Source organism: Passer domesticus, chromosome 30, assembly GCF_036417665.1.
Source record: "Passer domesticus isolate bPasDom1 chromosome 30, bPasDom1.hap1, whole genome shotgun sequence".
Classification (NCBI taxonomy): domain Eukaryota; kingdom Metazoa; phylum Chordata; class Aves; order Passeriformes; family Passeridae; genus Passer; species Passer domesticus.
The window spans coordinates 3,529,721-3,549,084 of NC_087503.1; the positions used below are offsets into that span (position 1 = coordinate 3,529,721).

Below are 19,364 nucleotides of genomic sequence, written 5' to 3' on the forward strand. Positions count from 1 at the left end.
CAGATTTGGCCAAGAGCACAACAAACCAGGCCACTGCTACAGCCTCCAGGAAATTTAGTTCCATGTTCAGAACAAAAGTGCCCTAAGAACCCTGCCTGTAGACAACAAAATGGGCCCCACATGAATGGCAGCATTTGTGGGAAGAGGAAGGAAAGAAATGGAGGGTAAAAAAAAGTAATTAAAAGACAGTTCTAGATGAAAAGATAACAATATTCCCTCAACAGATGCAAGAGGGAATCTTGCAATGCAAGATCTCAAAAAGCCACAAAAAGGACTGAAAACATTTACATTTCGATTGGTATTGACTTGCAGTATCTCACACTCTGGAGGGAGCAGAATCATTTCTTGCTGCGGAGGAGGTTACAGGAGCATCCTGTGATGGCTTCTGAACCACCCCACTGGCACAACTGGTGTGAAACAGACACTTGTCCAACCTATCCTTGAATGATTCAAATATTCTGGTGGCCACTGTTCTTATAGACACATGATTACAAATATAGATACAGACAAAGCCACTGTCATTATAATGGCCTTGAGTCTTCAAACTGAAAAATTATCAGTCAATAGCTTTGGCTTCACTTTGGCATGTGGCTGTTTCCACGTGGGCTTTGCAGCCTCCCTCTGGAGTCCCGGCTGTGACCGTTCAACTGCAAGAGCGGCCCCTGGCAGCTGCTCCCACTCCCAATGGGGCAATCCCAGGCCCCAGCTGGAGCACCTGCTGCAGGCAGTGCCCAGGAAAAGCCCAGAGTTCCCCCTGGCACCCATCTGCTGCCTCTGCCCTCAAGCCTCTCCCTCTCCGTGCTGGCACCTTTTGGCAGCACGTGGGGCAGAAGCCAGGGGCCTTTGGGCTTCCCCTGTCACCCTCCTTCCCCAGGGATTGCCTGGCTCTCCTGCTCTTCAGAGACACTTAGCATTCAAGCTGAATCTGCAGCAGCAAGCCCTCCTGCAACCTTGCTCTCTGCACTTGCAAGGCATTTGTCCCGCTGCAAGCTGGAGGAGAATAACGCTAAATATTTGCATCCAGAAGGCCTTGAAGGCCATTTGGCTGGTCAGTGACTCTTTCCCAGCAAAGTGCTGTCAGCTGGCAGAGGCAGGAGCAAGAGCCTGGCTTTGAAGCTGTTCCTGCTGGTGCTCAGCGCTGGAATGCAGCAGAGACAGCCGCGGCTGCTGTGTTCGCCCCTTGGCAGCAGAGCGCAGAATTACCTGGCACAAGCCTGCGGGCTTGCGGGCGAGGAATGTCTCCCGAGCGGCAGGAAAGGCGCTGGAACAGGCTTTCAGGCCGAGCAGCGCTCCCCGAGTGGAGCTGCGCTCGCTCCGCGCTGCTGCAGCCCGCGGGCGCTGCCCACAGGCGGCTCTGCCGTTGGCAGGGCCCGGGTGCCGGCGGAACGTGCCCGGCCCGGCCGGGCGGTGTCCCGGTGCCACGGGGGCTCAGCGGGCACGGAACCCTGCTGCAGCCTGCCCGCAGCCCCGGCTGCACTGCGGGAACCCAGGCCTGCCAGGCAGCAGCACACGGGCTCTCCCCACGGCGGGGCCAGCAGGGCCCTGTGCCACCGAGCCCCCGGGCCCTGCCGGCACCGAGGGAGCCCTCAGGGACCTGAGGTGACAAAGGCTCTCCTCACAGACAGGACACCTATTGCCAGCCTCTGTCCCACCTAACCCAATGGCTCCATGTGACCTTCTGCACTCTGTGGAAATAAAAGCACAGCTTTCATTCCACTTCACATTTCTTTTGTTTTTATTACAAAATTGTCTACTTCATCCTCTTTAAATATACAGTTTGGTTTTTAAGCACATAAAAGCCCATGCCTCATTTTCCCCTTCCTAATGCTGGATTTCCAGGCCATAAGGTATTCTACTTAAGCACTGAAGTAAAGGAGGCTTCTAGCTGTTGCATTTCTGTGGGCAGAGGAGTGTCCTGAGGAGCTCTGGCCACTTGGCACTGTGGTCTCTTCTCTGGCTGCCATCTGGGCTGTTCATTTTTTTTTCTTCATAACTATTTTATCCCAGCGGCATTACTGTCATCATTGATGGCCTTCATCACAGCCAGTAGTGTACCCACATCTTGGTGTTATTTTTAGCGGAACTATTTCATTTCTGCTCAAGAAAAGAAAAGAGACAAATGCCCAAAACCAATCATATAAGGCCATGTCTTAAAATGATTCAAAGCAGTATGTAAATAAATTCATTTTATTCCATGATTACCTGTTTCTTCATCTAATTTGATTAATTCAGGTAGTTTGATGCTCTGATATGAAAAATGTCTTCCTTTCTTCTGCTGCTCTCTACATTTGAACACCATTGTGATAGTGTTTGGCATCCTTTAGGATCTATCCTCGTGGATCCCTTCCAGCTCAGAATATTCTATGATTTTGGACCAATGTCCCAGTACTTGGAACTGCTGCGGGTGCATCTGGAATGGTGGGCTCAGGTTTGGGACCACACTGTGAGGCTGGGGCACGTGCAGAGATGGCACTGGAGCTGGTGAGGGGCAGCTGAGGGAGCCGGGCGTGTTCAGCCTGGAGCAAAGGAGGCTCGGGAGGCAGCTGCGGGAGGCTGCAGCTGCTGCAAGAGGCTGCTGCTGTTCTCCCTGGCAGCCTGAGGGCAGCTGCAGCCCCCAGGCTCAGAAGGGCTGAGCAGCTTTGCCAAGAGCTCCCTGTCGCATCCCCCAGCAGGAGGGCAGGGCCTGCTGCCATCCTTTTGGGTAGAACGGGGTTCAGGGTGCCCTGGAAGAGGCTGGCGGATCCCAGGGCTCAGGCAGGCAAGCTGGGTGCCACTGGTGCCACTCAGCGTGAGGGAATTGTGCGTGGCCAAAGGGGGAAAGCTGCCAGTGGCGTCTGGCTCTGGGCAAGGCCTGTGGCCAACATGGAGCTGGGAAAGGGGCCAGGGACAGCTATCCTGGGCCTGGAGCTCTGCCAGCCTGGGGCTGAGGGTGCTTGGGTGACACCAAATCCTGCCTGGCACATGGCATGTGTGAGAGACAGTCTGGAGTTCCCTTCCTTTGCCTCACAACCGTCTGTGAGAGTCTGTCCGAAACTTCCCTCATTTTTTGCCTCTCGATCGTCATGAAAGCCAAGACCACTGGGGAAAGGGAAAGATCCTGTCCTGAAAATCCAGGTCTGTCTGGTCCACCAAGCCAGATTATTGCCTACGGGTGTGTTTGCTCAACTCATGGAACACTGCACCCAAGAAGGGGTGCAGTGCACCCAAGAAGGGGCAGTGTGCTCTCCTTCGCCTGCATCACCTAGCAACGCTAGTGCTGGAATTTCTCCACCCTTCTGACTTGCCTGGACTTTCTCTCTGGAATGACCTTCCCAGAGATCACCACTAAAAGACCCTCCATTCTCCGTACATCATCCACCATGACAGATGGACTGAGATGGGAGAGGTTTCTCCCTCAAGGACTGAGACATGCGACCCCTACATGGAAAAGCTCCCCTCTTCTTCCCAAAAGGATTGAGAGTGAAATCCCCACCATAGGGTGAGGAAAGGCGTGCGTGGGGACCGGAGCAAGTTTTGCAAGCGACCACTGGACTGAGAAGACAATGGTTCCTGCCTACGACATCTGCTGCTGACGACACCTGCTCCTGATGGACTACTGATGGACTCCTTGTACCCTTTATCAATAGACTATTTTGAAATGGGTCCCCTTCCCCCATTTCAAAAGGACTATAAAAAAGGGTTAGAGCTGACTGATACCTTTGAGATCTCCCCTGACGTGAAGACAACTGTTGCCATGATATTTTAGTGAAAAAAACCTCTGCTAGGATTTTCCCTGTCCTGAGGAGCTGAGAGCCTCAGGAAAGAAATGTAAACTATAACTATCTGCTGCTGTGGAATGCCACAGGTGCATCTTCCATTGGTCCATGTGGATTGTTTTAAATCAGTGACCAATCACAGCCACCTGTGCTAAGGCTGTGAGCAGTCACAGGATTTTTGTTATTCATTCCTATTCTATTCTTGTCTTTGTAGCCTTCTGATCTCTTCTCTCTGTTCTTTTAGTATAGTTGTAATGTAGTATTTTAGTATAATGTATAACATAATAAATCAGCCTTCTGATGAAAATGGAGTCAAGCCTCGTGTCCTCACACAAGGGGTTCTTGCCGAAACAAGAATGAAGAATGAACTAGGCATTCTGGAGTGGCTGCCAACCACAATACCTTTGAACCCAGAGGCGGAAGAACACCGATGGAAAAGAATAAGACACCTTCTTAGTCAGTGGGAATGGCCTGAAAGGGGGGGGGTGGTGGGGCAGATTGGGTGGCCAGCTGATCCAGTTGACACCCCCTCTCTTGTGGCCATGGCAAGAGCTGGGTGGGATGGCCCTGGCAGAAAGGTCTCCTAGGATTCCCACAGATCCAGGCTCTGACCGTGGCTCTGTTCCTCTCCCTTCCAGCCCTTCAAGCCCTGAGGAGAGATGACAGCCCTTCCCAGGCAAACATAGTAATTCAACAGATAGTCAGTGGGAGAGCTGCAGAACTGGCTCAGAAGAACCAGCGTTTGTGGAAGACCTGCAAATGCCATGGAAGATGAGACTTCCTTGAGACCAGAAGAGACCAGCTGGAGCTCCAGGCACAGCTCGTGATTGGCACAGCTGAGCCTGTGGGAAATTTGCATGGCTTCAGCCCTCTCCCTGCTTATAGATAGCTCCCTCCCTCCAGCCCTCAGACTCTGCCCATCCCTTCTTTTTCCCTCCATTCTCCCTCCCTGTTCATGGCTCTTTCCCTCTAGTCCTCAGATCCAGCCCTTCCCCTTTTCCCCCTCCCAGCTCATTCCTTTGCTTCCCCTGCCATTACTAAACAGTTTGGCTCCTTCACTTTGCCTGCATCCCTGTGGAGCTGCAGCAGAACAAATCCGGGGCCCTGGGACACACAGGCCCCTGCTGCCGCTCTCTGCCACGCCGTGTTTTGTGCACAGAGCCAGAGGAACGAGGGCAGCTCAGGCTGGCACGGTCCCTCTGCTGAAGGTGCAGTTCCACAACCCTGTGCAGGTACAGATCCTGCTGAGCACACGGAAGGCCAGCAGTGGCACAAGGAGCCTGTGTGTCAGGAGCCAAGTCGTGTCTAGAGGCCCTGCCACATTTGATCTGCTGTTGAGCACGTCAGCAAGATAATGAAGAACAGACAGTGAAGGAAACCTTATGGTTGAACTGGTGGGAATGTGACCCTTGAGAGAAACAATGGATTGGTCAGTTGATGGGAAGTTAACCTGTGAAAGAGGAACAGCACACAGTGGAGCTGTGGTTGGCATGGAGGTGGTATCAGAAGCCATTGCGGCCTCATCTGATGCACTGGCCAAGCGTGAGATGACGTCCTAAGTGGAAAAACTGCAGAGGAGGAGATGTCAGGCCTGGTTCTGGTGTGGAGGGATGAAAAGGACAAAATGCACGCCCTGTTGATGCAGGGGATGCCCTGAAGGTGGGTGGCCTGCCTGCCCCTCCCACTGCAGCACCATGCCGAGATCCCCTGAGAGGAGCCCAGTGCTCCTTGCTCCTCTCTGCTGACACGTGAGCCTTTGTCTGGGTTCGGGATGGCCCTGGCTGTGTGAGGGGGGCTATGTGGGCACGAGACAGCCGGTCCTGTCCCGCTGGGTCCCAGCAGTGCCTGGCAGCTGTCCTGCATCCACGTCAGGATGCTGGCCAAGAGCGGCCCTGGAAGCTGAGGCACAGGTCAGGGCCCATGGTGTTCCCTCAGGATACAGCAGTCCTGAGGGGTCTCCCTAATTCAAAGAAATCTGCAGACAAATGCATTGTCCACCAAAAGCCCTTTTATTGAGCTGACGGGAGGACAGGGATCTGCACCCCACCAAAATGCTTCTCTGCCATGTATAAATTTCAGTGGGTTGATGTAGGAATTGTATCAAAAATATCATCCATCTTTACCCTGCTGAGGTGATTGCATAGGCAGGGGGTTAGAAATACATTCTGTCAGATTCCTGTACTTGAAGCTGATGTCCGGGCGCTGGCCAGAGCGGTCTCCATGCCCTAAAGCAGCAATTCTTCCTCATGCCTTCTCTGCACAGGGCTCATTAGCTACTTGCCCTTCCTTCTTCTGGTAGAATGTGTCTAAAGCTTTTTTCAAGTCCCTCTCCTGTCAAGTTAGACCTGCCAGGTTTTTCTTATGCTAACTGCTGCTAAGTACTTACCTGTGTCTGTGCTAAGTACTTGTTTGCTTATGTGAATTGCTTGTGCTTGTGTCAAACAAAGGCCTTGTTTCATCCTCTCCTTCTCTTTATCCTGATGCACATTCTTTTGCAAGATTCCCTCCACAGTCCACAGGACATATGTACTGTTGTCGTGGTTTGGCCCGGAAATGTGTTTTTGGAAAGGTCTAAGTCGGGCCAATCAGGGGCCAAATTCAAAATTGGCAACGCCTCTGAGAACACACGGGGGTTAAAAGCAGGAGATTCCCAGAGAACTTCCTCTTTGGGAATCCGGCGTTGGTGAGTAAAGTCTGGCCTCTCCCCTGCCCAGCTGCGTCTGGGTGGGGGAGGGGGAGGCCATGACAGGGAGGAGGCCGGGAGCCCCAAAAGGTGCAGAGGTGGAGGAGAACATGCAGGGGTGGAAGAGACTTGGGATGTCTGGGCAGCCCCCCCGGAGAGAGGGACAGAAATTGTGCTGGCAACTCAGCCGGCCAGAAGCGGGGATGCGGCGAGAGAGGTGCCCAGCTGCTGTGGGAGTCCTTGGGCAGGCAGAAGAAAATTTTAACCCCTTTGTAGACTAATAGAAACCTTACAAATACTGAATCCTCCTGAATCAGGATGAGGTGAGAGAGAGATGAGAGATGGGCAAGCGTGAGGAAAGCTGGAAGAGAGAAGAATCCTGAGTGGAAGAGATGGAGTGGCCTTGGGCTGGACTCTTTCTTGTATAGCCATGGACAGACCCGTGTTTTTTCCCTGTGACCCAGAGACTGTATTTAGGGGGAGGCAACACCCGGGAGTCAAGAGTGAAGCAGCGGCGTGAACAGAGACGGCTGAAGGGGGTGTGGGATGCCCTCTGTCTCCACGGAGAGGAAGATCTCTGTTCATGAGGCCCCTCGGCCCCAGGGGGTGAAATTTGGGGGGGACTGGTGTCCCAAAGTTGAGAGGTGAAGCAGTGGTGAGAACAGAGATGGGTGAGAAGGGTGTGGGATGCCCTCTGTCCTCAGAGAGGGTTTGAGATCTCTGTTCATGAGGCCCCTCGGCCCCAGGGGGTGAAATTTGGGGGGGACTGGTGTCCCAAAGTTGAGAGACTGCTGCTTCTGGAAGTGGGTGGAGCATCTTTAAACGGGGAGCCCTAAAAGCAGTCCTGGCCCGTGTCCAGTGGTGAGAGCACTGGACATGGGGGGGGGAGAAGTCACGAGGGCCGATGTTCTTTGGGTGGGGCCATGGGTGATGCGGAAGCACAGGAGGTTTTAATTGTGCTTCCGGGGGAGGCCCATGAGGCAAGGGGGGACTCCTCTCTCCCTGATGGATTTGAGGGTTGATAATTTGAGGGGTGGTGAATCTGTGGAGAAAAGGGAGGGGGAGGAGGAAGGTATTTGGAAGGTTTTCATTCTTAGTTTAGTATGTGTTCCTTTCTAGATTTGTAATAAATAAAGTGTTATGTTTTTTTTTCCCTCCATCCCCGAATGAGAGCCTGCTTTGTTCTGTTCCCGGGTCACATCTCACAGCCACCATTTTGAAAATATACCCTTCATGGGGGCCCTGGCATTGTGCCAGGGTCAAACCATGACAACTGTTATGCTGCTCTTTTAATTTTCTACCACATCCATAGGTTCATGATGGTTAAGAGGAGGGTTAATTTTTTTTTTTTTTTATATTAGACCTGGTTTGCTGAGGAAGCTAAAATTCGGAGGAGCTGTTGTTGATTGCAGATTTGTCCATCACAAGAAGACATCTGACTCATGATGTTCTCTTTATTTCTCTATTTTGGTGATGATTTTGGTAACTTCTTTGATACCAATTTGAGTGTCCATAAGGCTCTGTGAGATGCATTTTTGACTTCTGCCACTGGCCATTCTATATTACGCTGGTACAGCATTTGTTTTAGAACATCAATGTTCCTTCCAGTTTGGAATTTTGGGTGCTTCATGATACACATCGTACGCATTCTGCATAAGCTCAAGAGAAGTTATTGTGTGGTGCAGCTCAAGTCACATCCACTTTTGGTTGTGAATTACAAATAGAGAAGTCAGTACTATTAGCAGTTTCATTTAAAGAATCTGTTGTAATAGTTGTGCAAGCAGATCTCACCCAGGCACATCCCCTTCCCACATAACATACCTGTGACTGTGCATGGGTTACTGGGCTCATTTCACAAATACAAGGGCTGCCCTCAGTGTGCAGACGCCGATCCTCTCTGTCAAGCCCTGCATTTTTGCACACAAAATTCAGTGCATCCCTTGGCACACATGCTTTGATACTAAGAGTTTGCCAGTTTCCAGTTTTCTTGTTGAAAATGGCCCACACATTATGCTGAATGGGACTGAGAGTTACATGAGTTCTTATAGCTCCAAGGGCCAAAATTGGAATTGCACAGTATTTTGTTGCATTCTTAATGGTTGATGTAAAAGACTGCAGGGTTCTGTTCATTCTATGTGAAACTGACCAATTGCCACCAAGTGTGGAAGTCTTTTTCAAATTCCTTTGTGGTTTCATTTTTAGGCATGATTTAGTTAATTCTCATGGCAATTTCCCCAGCTCTCCTTTTTCTAAGTTTTCCTGAGATTACAGACCGTAGCCACAGCTGAGCTTGTCTACACTGAAATGCTAAAGAAATGTTATCCTGTAGTTTTCCCATAAAGCCAACGACTGGTGGAAACAATCCTGCTGTGTATTGTTGGCCAGGGTGGTTAATAGGTTAGCTGCCAGGCTGTGGGTTTGGGCAAGTGTTAGCAGGCCTGATCTGAGAGGAGTTTGTGTCTGTCCAATATAAAAACTCACAGTGCTTCATTTATTAAGACTTCTTGATCAATAGAATTTCATATTCCCAGTTCAGACCCAAACCATCCCCTTAAGCCTTTTTTAGACCTATGATTTGGTGAATGGGAATGCATCCATGTCTCCCAGCCTTTTAGGCTTTGCTGTATGAATGGGTAGTATTGCTGTTTAATTTTGGATCTTTTAGCCTCTATCTTTACATCCAGCTTTTTCAGAGAGTACTGTGGATCTAAAAGCAACAATTGTTCATTTGTTTTTCTTACCACAGAGTGAAAGACTATATTATTTCACATATGGGTCCCGTGCTATGCCATTGTTTGCTAATGTAAAGCTGTTTGTTTTAATTTTAAATGCCTATTGTGTAACCCGTTCTGTTTCACTCCTTGTCGAGTACCCAAGGCATGGTAACACGTTTCTTCAGATACATTGCCTGCCTTTAGGCAAGCGTTTCAGAAACCTTCAGAAACCTTACACTGGCCCCTGGTAGTGTTACACAGGACACTTACTTTACTAAAGTTCCCAGTACAAATGGCTGAGTATTCTGAGTACCTCAGCCCATAAGAGGATGTAGTTGTGCTGTCAGGATTCCATGCATATCTGGGTTGCCATCACACGGTCATGACATTGGGCATGATATACCCTAACAGGATGATTGTGCTCCCAGCTTCCCCTCCAACTTGACTGGTTACTGTTTCTGGTGGCCTGGAATATGCCAAGAATGAAATTCAATTCTCAAAAGCAAATCCTCTGTGAGACCTGTTCCATGTACTAAGCATACCAGCAGGACGGTTTATTATTCTAGTGGCACAAGAGCTGCCTGCTGGAAACAATATTTGTTGGGTCGCAATCCTGGCAGGCTCAATTCCTGTATCTCTGTGTGATGATGGTCCTCCCACCCCACCTGTGCCCCACAGAAGAAGGGAACTATCTTGTGCTAGGTTATAGTCTCCCCTTTTAATTTGCATAGCACAAAAATCCTGATAGGAATCACATGAGAATGGATTCACATGCTGCTTGTTAGAAAGGTCACGGATGCACATGGTCACTGCAGTAATCTCATCTAAAAGAGGTTTGTGAGTTTCAAATTTACATGCCATAGAGGTCCTGCTTTCAGGTGGGACAAGAAAGGCCAGCATGGAGTCAGGTTTTCCTCAATCTTCAACTGCTCGGTCATTAATCCTTAATATGGCGTAAAGTGTTTTTACCTTATTAATCCCCTTTAGCCAATTAGGTCCTGAATAGTTTTGAGTGCTCCATCTACCAGGATCTCACAGGCCAAGGAGATCATGATGGTAGTGACAGTCATCTACTGTGCCTTGGATTCTAATCAGAAATATCGGGAAGATGATGATGGTGTGAAGCGCATCTTGGTTTCTTCTGTTCTTTCTGAGGTCCAGTTGTGGACTCCACTTGCCTTTTGCAGAAGTCTTTTAATTCTGGAATAGTGTAGCCAAGAGGTTAACGCTTCAAGCCTTAAAGGCTGTATAAGTGATTAAAAGTACTAATTAGAGTCCTTTCCATTTTGGGATAAGAGGCTTTCCCCCAGGGGATTTGACATATACCTGGTCCCCAGGCTGGATTTGTGGAGAGGAGCATCCTCTTGCTCCTCTGCTCAGAATGTGTTGATTTATTTGCTGCAGCTGTTGTGTCAGTTGCACAGCATGTTTCTGCAGATACCCCTCCCCAACTTGTACAGTATCTTCCCCTTGATAGTTATGCTTATATGGTCTTCTGTACAGTATTTCCAAGGGATTCAGATTTTCTTTTGTTCTTGGTCTCCTGGAATCCGTAATAAAGCCAAAAGTAGGGCCTGGGGCCAAGGTATGTTGGCCCCTTGTCCAGTTTTGACTATTGGTTGTTTTAGCAGATAATTCATCTTTTCCTCTTGGCTGCTGGCCTGGGGCCAATACAGCATGTGTAGGTGCCAGTTGATTTGGAGATTATTGCAAAGTTGCTGTGCAATATTTGCTGGGAAACGTGGCCCTCGATCGGAGGAGATGTCTAAAGGCAATCTGAACCAGGCCATTATGTTGTTTAACAAAATCTTGACAACTTCCTTGGCTTTATTTGTTTGGCTTGGGAATGCCTTAGGTCACGCTGAGAAGGTATCAGTGAAAGGTAAAAGGTATTTATAGCCCCCTTTTCTTGGCAATTCAGAAAAGTCAACTTGCCAGTACTGTCCAGGATATTGTCCCTTGTCTACTGTGCCAAGGTCAACTCTAGTCCTATTTTGTGGATTGGTTCTGAGACATTTCACACCCTTGGCTTACCTGCTTTCCACTAGAGTACAGGTTGCATCTTACACTTGTCCTCATCAAATAATTATGTAAGGCATCCCCTTCCCAGTGTATACAATTATGTTCATCCTTAATTAATTTTCACAATGCTCCTTCAGGTATAACTGTCTATCCCTGAGGAGTTGCAAAACAAATATGTTTCCATTCTGCTCATGAATTCCTTGCTAATTCTAGATCTTCCTGATTATACGACATACATCATTGTCATATTCTTCCTTACCTTTGGGAATTAGTGCCTGAACCTCAGCATGGCTTTGTTCTGCTGCTCTTTTTGCAACCTGTTACCCCTTTTGGGGTCTGTTTCTCCTTTCTGATGTCCTTTGCAGTGCATAACTGCAACCACTTGAGGTACTAGTACTGCCTCCAACAATTTTAAGATTTCTTCTGTATGCTTAATTTGCTTTCCTTGAGCTGTCAATACTCCTTTTTCTTTCCAAACTGCTTCATGCCACGTATTACTCTGAAGGCATTCTTGGAATCTGTTCATATATTGATCCTTTTTCCTCAGGCTGGTCAGAAGGTACAGGTTCAAGTGATTATCTCTGCCTTCTGAGCTGACTTGCTCTGTGCTAATTGTATATCCTGATTTTCACTGATCTGCTCTTACAAAGACACTCCCATCTGTGTACTGAGATTCTGCTCCTGGATTTGGGGTTTCTTTAAGATCTGGGCAGCTGGAATAAAGTGACTTCATGGTTTTGATACAGCCATGCTACAAAGGTTCCTTGTCTGTCTGGTGAGTGACCACGAATGCTGCTGGATTAACTAGAGAAGAGATTAGTTTGGTAATACCACATTGTTCCACCAAAATTGCCTGATGTTTAAGCAATCTGGAGGGTGAAAGCCAACGCCCACCCTTTTGCTCAAGAATTGCCGCTACTGAATGTGAGATAAATACAATTATTTGTTGACCTAGAGTGAATTCTCAGGCTTCTTGGATGTTTGAAACAAGAGCAGCAACTGCTCACAGTCGGGCTGTCCCGTACTCACTTCATCCAGTTGTTTTGAGAAGTAGGCTATTGCTCTCTTCTATGGGCCAATTGTTTGAGCCACTACAAGGACTACAATCTCTACGCCCCCTACACAACAAACAAGGGATCAGAGGGTTACAAGGAGCATAGGGCATCAGTCACTTTGCTTTTCCTGCCACTCCCGTCATCAGAAAATGGAAATGCAGGTAGAGCTACTGCACTTGGTTCCTGTCAGACTGTAAGTCTCATTCGTGTCAGAGTCACTCTGGCCTTTCTCACCATCTACTTCTTCCTTGTCCCTCACCTGCCAAGCCCCTCTGGGTGACAATGCAAATGCAGTTCCACATATTCACACTCTTTCATACAACACAAAAGGGTACTTAGGGGCTTTCCCACAAACTAGAAAATTGTCTGAGCGCTTAAGGTGCTCCGAGCATCCAAAAGATATCATCCTATTGCTGGAAAAAATTCCCAGCTAGGCTGCCAGGGACCTATGTCCTCCAGAACCTCCTCAGAGTATTTTAAGTTCTCTAGACAATCAATTTCAATTTCCAATCTGCAAGACCATTGTCCTGGTTTGGGGCTTGTTTGGGACATAACCCCCAAAGGGGCTTCTCTACAAAAGCAGCTCCAATTGCCCCTCCCCCCTCCAATCGGTTCGGGAGAAAATATCTCCTTGGAGAAAAAGTGGAAAGAAACCTGTTTATTAAACAATAGAACCCAAACAATATTAAACAATAAAGTCAGAACAGTCCCCTCCCGGGGTTGCAGCTCGGCTCACTCAATCTCTGATCAGTCCCTGCGGTGCTGGAAACGCCGCGGCCCAGGCCCGGCCAGGGGGCCACAGGTGGAGCTGCCGGTGCTCTTCTGGGTGTTCAATCCAGAGCAGGCTTGAACAGGTCCAAGAAAAAGGAAAAATCACAGTCCAGGGAACTTCTTTGCCTCAGCTAGCTAAAACTAATGAAAAGCAAAAAAAAAAAAAAAAAAAAGGGAAAAAAGGAGCTCTGTCCGGCTGTCTGTCCATCCGCAGACAACACAGTCCAGGAGCAGGAATGTGTAGGAGTGAGAGCAATCTGAAAACAAACTGCGCACTTCTTCCCTCCCTTCTTCACTGTCTGGAAGAGAGTCTTACAGGAGTAAAACTTCTTATTCAGTATAAACAGAACAAGACGACTGGGGATAAAAGCATCATATAGTCAACCCAGGACAACCATACAACGCTGTTTCCCTCTGAGACTGTGTCTCCACTTCTTGCATTCTTAGAGATGAACCTTGGAACGCACACTCAATTTTCTGACTACTTCTACTCCAATTAATAGCATTCCATGCCCAAAGGAAAAAGGTAACAGTGTTGAGCACATTCCCTTCCTTATCTTCACATAAGCAAAGAATAAACGATGTTGCATTGACAGATTTAACACATGGACACACACATGATATTATACCAGACTTAATAAACTCTCTAAACCAGCTCCCAATCCAAATTCCAGCCACATTTAATCAATGCCACTTAGCATACCACTCCTGAACTCTGGGACTCTAACCCACCAAGGGGACGCTCACCCCTGACCCGGGACCGTGTAGGTGGGACTCCCTGTGTCACCTGTGCAAAGCACCCATCAGACTTGAACCCACATGGTGTGAGTGAGCTGTGTAGGCGGGGGCCTCTGCGTATGACAAACAAGTGAGTATTGCTTTATACCACGGGTAACAAAGGAACAGAGAGAACAAATGCGAGCGGTTAGTGATAAAGAGTTTTTCCATATGACATACTTCACATCCTTGTCTGTCCCAGCATGGATCCAGGGTCTGTGGAGGCACCAGTTTCTTGCCTGTGGAATGTTCTTCCTCCCCCAAGAGGAAAGAGGCAGCTGGAGGAAGAGCTTGCCAGGCTGCTCTCGGTCCTTTAGCAGCAGCCCTGGGTGAGTGGAGAAGTCCCAGCCGAGCGCAAATGTGCCAAGGGAACAGCCGTGCACAGGAAGGCTCGGTGGGAAGGATGATCCAGGAACCATGGGCCTGGCAGCCTGAGCTTGCTCCCGGGAAAGGCCTTGGAGCAGATCCTCCTGAGGGCCATCCCACAGCACGTGCAGGGAACCAGGGGGTCTGCTGGAGGCTGGGAAAGCTCTGCGGAGGGACAGGGACAGCTGGGGGTGCTGGTGGGGTGTTGAGGGCTCCTGTGTGGGTGGTTTGGAGGGGTTGGTGTTGGGGGCGTGTTGGGGAAGGAGTTGTCTGGAAGGGGAGAGGTCTTGGATGGAATTGGAGTCAGTTTGAAGGCAGCATCTGTGGTTTGGTGCAACACTGGTTATGGAAGGCAGAAAGGACAGCTGTGACTATTTCTGTTCATGGTCCTGATTCTCCTGCAGGGAAGAAGAGGGGAGAGCTGTATTTTATTGGCCAGTTAGATATCTCTACCAGGGGGACGATTGGCCCTTTTGCCATCTATTCATTTCATTGGGCTACTTTTGTAACACTGAGTGGACTTTCATTCTTTTAGAGCTTCTATTCCTTAAGTGAATGAGGATATTATCATCCATTCATTGAAAATCATTTGAAAGCAAAGAATGGCCTTCTGTTTGCCTCTGTGTAGTGTTATGTTTGTAAAGTGACTCCCAATGCATGACATTAAGGCAGATGAGATGCTGCTTTGAGATGGGAAGCCAATTTCCAACTGTCATGTTCTCAGTCGATTGCAATTGATTGGGGAAGTTTGCAACTTTTTGGAATTACTTGAGTTGAGAAATGGAAAGTAAAGCTTTCCTGAACTGAGGAGTCTTTAATGCCAGATTTTTCCGTGTTGTCATGGTAAAGATGCTTTTGTGCTGAAGGAAATTACTTCAATAAGAAAATAATTTCAGCATGTAGTAAGAGCTTCTGACAGCAAGTGGTGCAGCAGTGCTCCAGATGCTCCTGCCAACAGCCCCTGCAGGGAGGAGCACAGCCCCCAGTGCATGTGGGCTTTGGCTCCCTGTGGCACACAAGCCCCCCGGGGCACAGGTCTCTGGGGCAGGAGAGGGGCAGCAGCGCTGCCAGGGCTCGGGGGGTGGCAGGTCTGCTTGGGCGGGCACTCTGCCACACCTGCTGATGGCAGCGCTGCCCGGGCCCCAGGGCTCAGAGCAGCATTGGTGCCCTGGCCCACACGTTCCCTGTGCCTGTCACAGCCGCGGGTTTAGGATGGCCAGCAGCCGGGACGTGTCCCAAGGAGGCCGTGCCAGCTTCTGTGGAAGGCCCCGTGCCCTTGCCAGCGCGGCTGCCTCGGCAGCCCTGGGGGCTCCTTCTGTTGCCCTGAGCCCGCAGAGCAGGGCAGCGTTTGCTGATGGGCTGAGCCCTTCCTAAAGATCCTGTCGGGCTGCCTTAGACACTTGGGGCCAGGGATTCCTTCCAACCGGGGCCACTTTGGGTGGGCTGGGCAGGGCCCCAGGGCAGGTGGCAGTGTGTGCAAGGTTCCTTTGTGACACACTGCAGCACGGTCACCGTGGCATGGAATGGAGGAGTGTGTCCTTTGTGACACATGGTGACATAGGAGCTGGGGGTGACAAGAGCACTCCACAGTGCTCGGAGCAGGTGACGGGACAGGACGGGACAGAGCGGTGCTGTGAGGAGCCCCCGCACAGTGCACTCGTTCCTGTCTGACCTGGAGCTGTTCTGAGGTGTTGTTCCTGCAGCTGACCTCGAGGCCAGAGCACAGGACCTGGTGACCTGTGGCCTTCCGAGGCTTCTGTTCTGCAGTGCCCTCGAGGGCAGAGCGTGGGACTTGGTGCCCCGGAGCTTTTCCAAGGCATCTGTCCTGCAACTAGCTCCAGTCACTGACATGGAGCAGAGACCCCCAAGAGACCCTAGGATGCCCTGGGTGGAGGAGGAGGAAGAAGGCCCTGGAGCTGACCCAGGACAGGAGACAGAAGAGGTGGTGCCGTTCCATCCACCACAGGAGGGTGAGTGGCAGAGCTGGGCCGTAGGACTGGAGACTGCAGCCAGCTTGGCCCCATCCCGTCCCGTCCTATCCCATCCCATCCCATCCCGTCCCGTCCCGTCCCGTCCCGTCCCATCCCATCCCATCCCATCCCATCCCATCCCATCCCATCCCATCCCATCCCATCCCATCCCATCCCATCCCATGGCATCCCATGGCATCCCATGGCATCCCATCCCATCCCATCCCATCCCATCCCATCCCATCCCATCCCATCCCATCCCATCCCATCCCATCCCATCCCCTGGGGCCATGCCCATGGACAGGATGGAAGAGGGCCCAGGCAGACACCCCGCAGTGGCCGTGCTCCATCCCCCTGGGGCATCCCGGGGCTGTCCCTGCCTGGGGAGCGCAGGGCTGGGCTGTGTTCTCCGGCCTCTCCCGCAGCCCCTCAGCTCTGGCTGTGCTCGCTCTTTGCCAGATGCAGCCGTGGAGCGCACACAAGAGCAGCAATCCAGCCGTGGCCGCTTCCGCAGAACAGCGCAGGTACCTGCAGCCATGCCCACCTGGGCTGAGCCTGCTGTCCCTGCTCGGCCGAGCACCGTGTGTGGAGCACTCCATGGAACATCCCTGGTTCTTGCCCTTCTCCTACAGCTCGTTTGCGAATTCATTAAGAGTGTTCGGCAGGAAGAGGCCAGGGCCATGGGCACTGGGCTCCGAGCACACTCAGAGGTCCTCAGACAGGAGACCAGTGCCACCCTGCTGCATTTGCTTGTGGAGAATGGTGTTTCCAGGCTAGATCAAGTAAGCAGCCTGTGGCCAGGCTTCCATTCCCCCATGAGTCACATGGCGACCCAAGCCATGTCAGCTGGTCCCTGTGAGCCTTTGAGGCCATGGCATTGCGGTGGGAATGGAAGCACTTCTCTGGGTGCACTGGGGACATTGCTCCCTCTGGCATCTTTCCAAGTCTTGCCGTGCCTTCTCCAGGTGCACTACCACGCTGAGATGTCTCCCAGCTCTCTGCCCTCTCATAGGTCCTGCCTGGGACCTGTGCTGCTGCCTGGGCCCAGCCCTGTGCGGTTCCGGGCTCCTGCTGGCCGGGTGCCCTGTCACTGCCTTCTGCCTTTCAGGTCCTCGAGTGCCTGGACTTGAGGGAATGCAGAGACAGTGTTCTGGAGATCATGTCGAAGAACGTGCAGAGCAAATACAGGGAGAGGCGTCACTTTGCACTCCGAGGAGTCACAGTGGCAAGCAAGAATCCCTTGATGGTGAGAAGGGGGCAGTGGCTGAAGCCCTGCCGGCAGCGTGGGGCTGGAAAACGCTGTCACTTGGGCTTGGGTGAGCTTTGGGCCCTGGGGCAGCTGCTCCCAGCTCTCCTGCCTCCCGCTTCAGCTGCCCGAGTGCTTTGGGACAGGCTTTGGCCTCTAGGCCCTGCTGCAGCAGGGTGGCATTTCACAAACTTGTGTTCCACACAGGCTGACAAAATGTGGAGCCTGACTAAAAGTCTTGCGGAGCTCCTGCAGGAAAAAGACAGCGACGTGATCAGGATGACCATTCTTCTACTCAGATATTTATTTCTGGATAATGGTGCCCCAATACCCACCTCCCTCGCCCTGCAGCTGGCTGAGGCGCTCCTGCCACTCTTTGACCGCGTAAGGCTCTGTGCCCACAGCCACGGGCACTGGCTGCTGCCCGGGCACTTGGTCCCCTGTGGAGATGCAGGCCTGTGCCCTGCTGGGCCTGAAGCAGCTGATGCTGAGCTCTTTTGTTTTTGCTTTCCTACAGGATGATAGCCAGGTGCAGCTGAGCTCCATGACGGTCTTTCAAGAGATGCTGGAGTTATTAATGGAAGATGGAAAAAAGGCCCTGAAGTCACACGTGTTCCAGAGCCTGCTGCCACTCTCCTTCCACTGCCATGATGAGAATCAGATTGTTGCTGAGGTGAGGACTTGTGGCCGGCTGCTGTCTCCCTGGCAGGGGGCTGGGCTGCCTCCTGTCCTGGCGCCTTGCAGGCTGCAGCCTCCCCCAGGCTGTGGCACTGGGATGCTCCGGTGCCCTGGGCTGTGGGGCCATCTCCACATCTCTGCTGCTCTCCAGGCTTCCCGGGAAACACTGCATTCTTCAGCCAGATTCCTGAAGAGGAGGGATATCGAACAAATGCTACAGGTGGATCAGACATGGAGGTTTGGCGAGGCCCTGGTAAGGATGACCGATAATCCCCAGCCTCAGCCTGGAGAAGGCCCCTGAGCGCGGTGCTCAGTGCGCGGGGCTGGCAGCTGTGCCCCTGCCCGCTGCTGCACCCAGAGGCGGCGCGGGCTCTTCTCCAGGCTGCTGTGGGCCCGAGCCGGGTGCCCATGGAGCCCCGGCGCGGCGGGGCTGCGGGGCGGCCCCGCGGCTCCCCGGGCAGCAGCCGGCCCTCTGCCCCCTGCAGAGCCCGGCGCCAGCGGCTGCTGGCCGCGCCTCAGGGCTGTGCGGGCGGGGGAGGCCGGGGCTGGGCGCAGGGAGCGCCCGCCACAGGGGCTGAGCCCGCGCCGAGCCTTCCCTGCTGCCGCTCTCTGCAGCTGGCAGAGGACACGAGCCGAGCGGCCGAGCAGCTGCGCCGGGCCCTGCGCTACCTGGAGAGCCCCCAGGAGCCCCTGCGAGAGGCGGCCATCAGGTTCATGGGTGAGCCCCGAGGCCGGGCTCCCTCCCCGGCCCGCCGCAGCTCGGCCCCAGCCCCGCCCGCTGCCCCGGCAGCGCCATCCGGGCCCGGCGCCGTGGAGCCCCGCCTGGCCCGGGCGCTGCTGCCGCCCTCTGGCAGCCGTGCCCTTGGGCGGCAGCGTGCGGCAAGGGCCCGGGCTGAGCCCTGCCGGGCCAGCAGGGCGTGTGGCCGCAGCGCTGGCAGCGCCGCTGGCAGGGAGCTGTGCCGCTGCCACCCTGACAGGCTCTGTGTTCACAGGGATGGCCGGGCGGCACCTGAGGGGGAAGATGGAAGAGCTCCAGGTCATCTGTGATGGTGAGTGAGGGCAGTGGGCTGACAACTTGAGCTGGCCATGGAGGATCTGCAGGGCCTGCCCCATCTGCAGAGGTCTCTGGTGCCTGTGCGGATGAGGGGTGGTGTGGGCAGAGCACACTGAGATTTCAAGGGCACATGGGGTTTCGTGGCCAGCAGCTTTGGCCTGATCCCTCCTGGACATGGAAATTGCCGCCCGGGATGACCTTCGCAGGGGGCTCTCTTCCGCTCCCCACAGATGCAGGATCTGACCTTGGTTCTGTTGCTCTCTCTTGCAGCCC

General features: G+C 52.2%; 2 long non-coding RNA genes across 2 annotated transcripts; both read left to right on the top strand.

The window, feature by feature from the left end:
- The first annotated feature begins 6,026 nt into the window (after positions 1-6,026).
- On the top strand, positions 6,027-7,597 carry LOC135287642 (uncharacterized). Its single transcript, XR_010351198.1, has 2 exons — positions 6,027-7,082; positions 7,226-7,597. It is a non-coding gene; the product is annotated as an uncharacterized LOC135287642 (long non-coding RNA).
- Positions 7,598-15,805: 8,208 nt separating this feature from the next.
- On the top strand, positions 15,806-16,843 carry LOC135287680 (uncharacterized). The gene is made up of 3 exons (XR_010351242.1): positions 15,806-16,113; positions 16,573-16,637; positions 16,746-16,843. It is a non-coding gene; the product is annotated as an uncharacterized LOC135287680 (long non-coding RNA).
- The last annotated feature ends 2,521 nt before the right edge of the window (positions 16,844-19,364 follow it).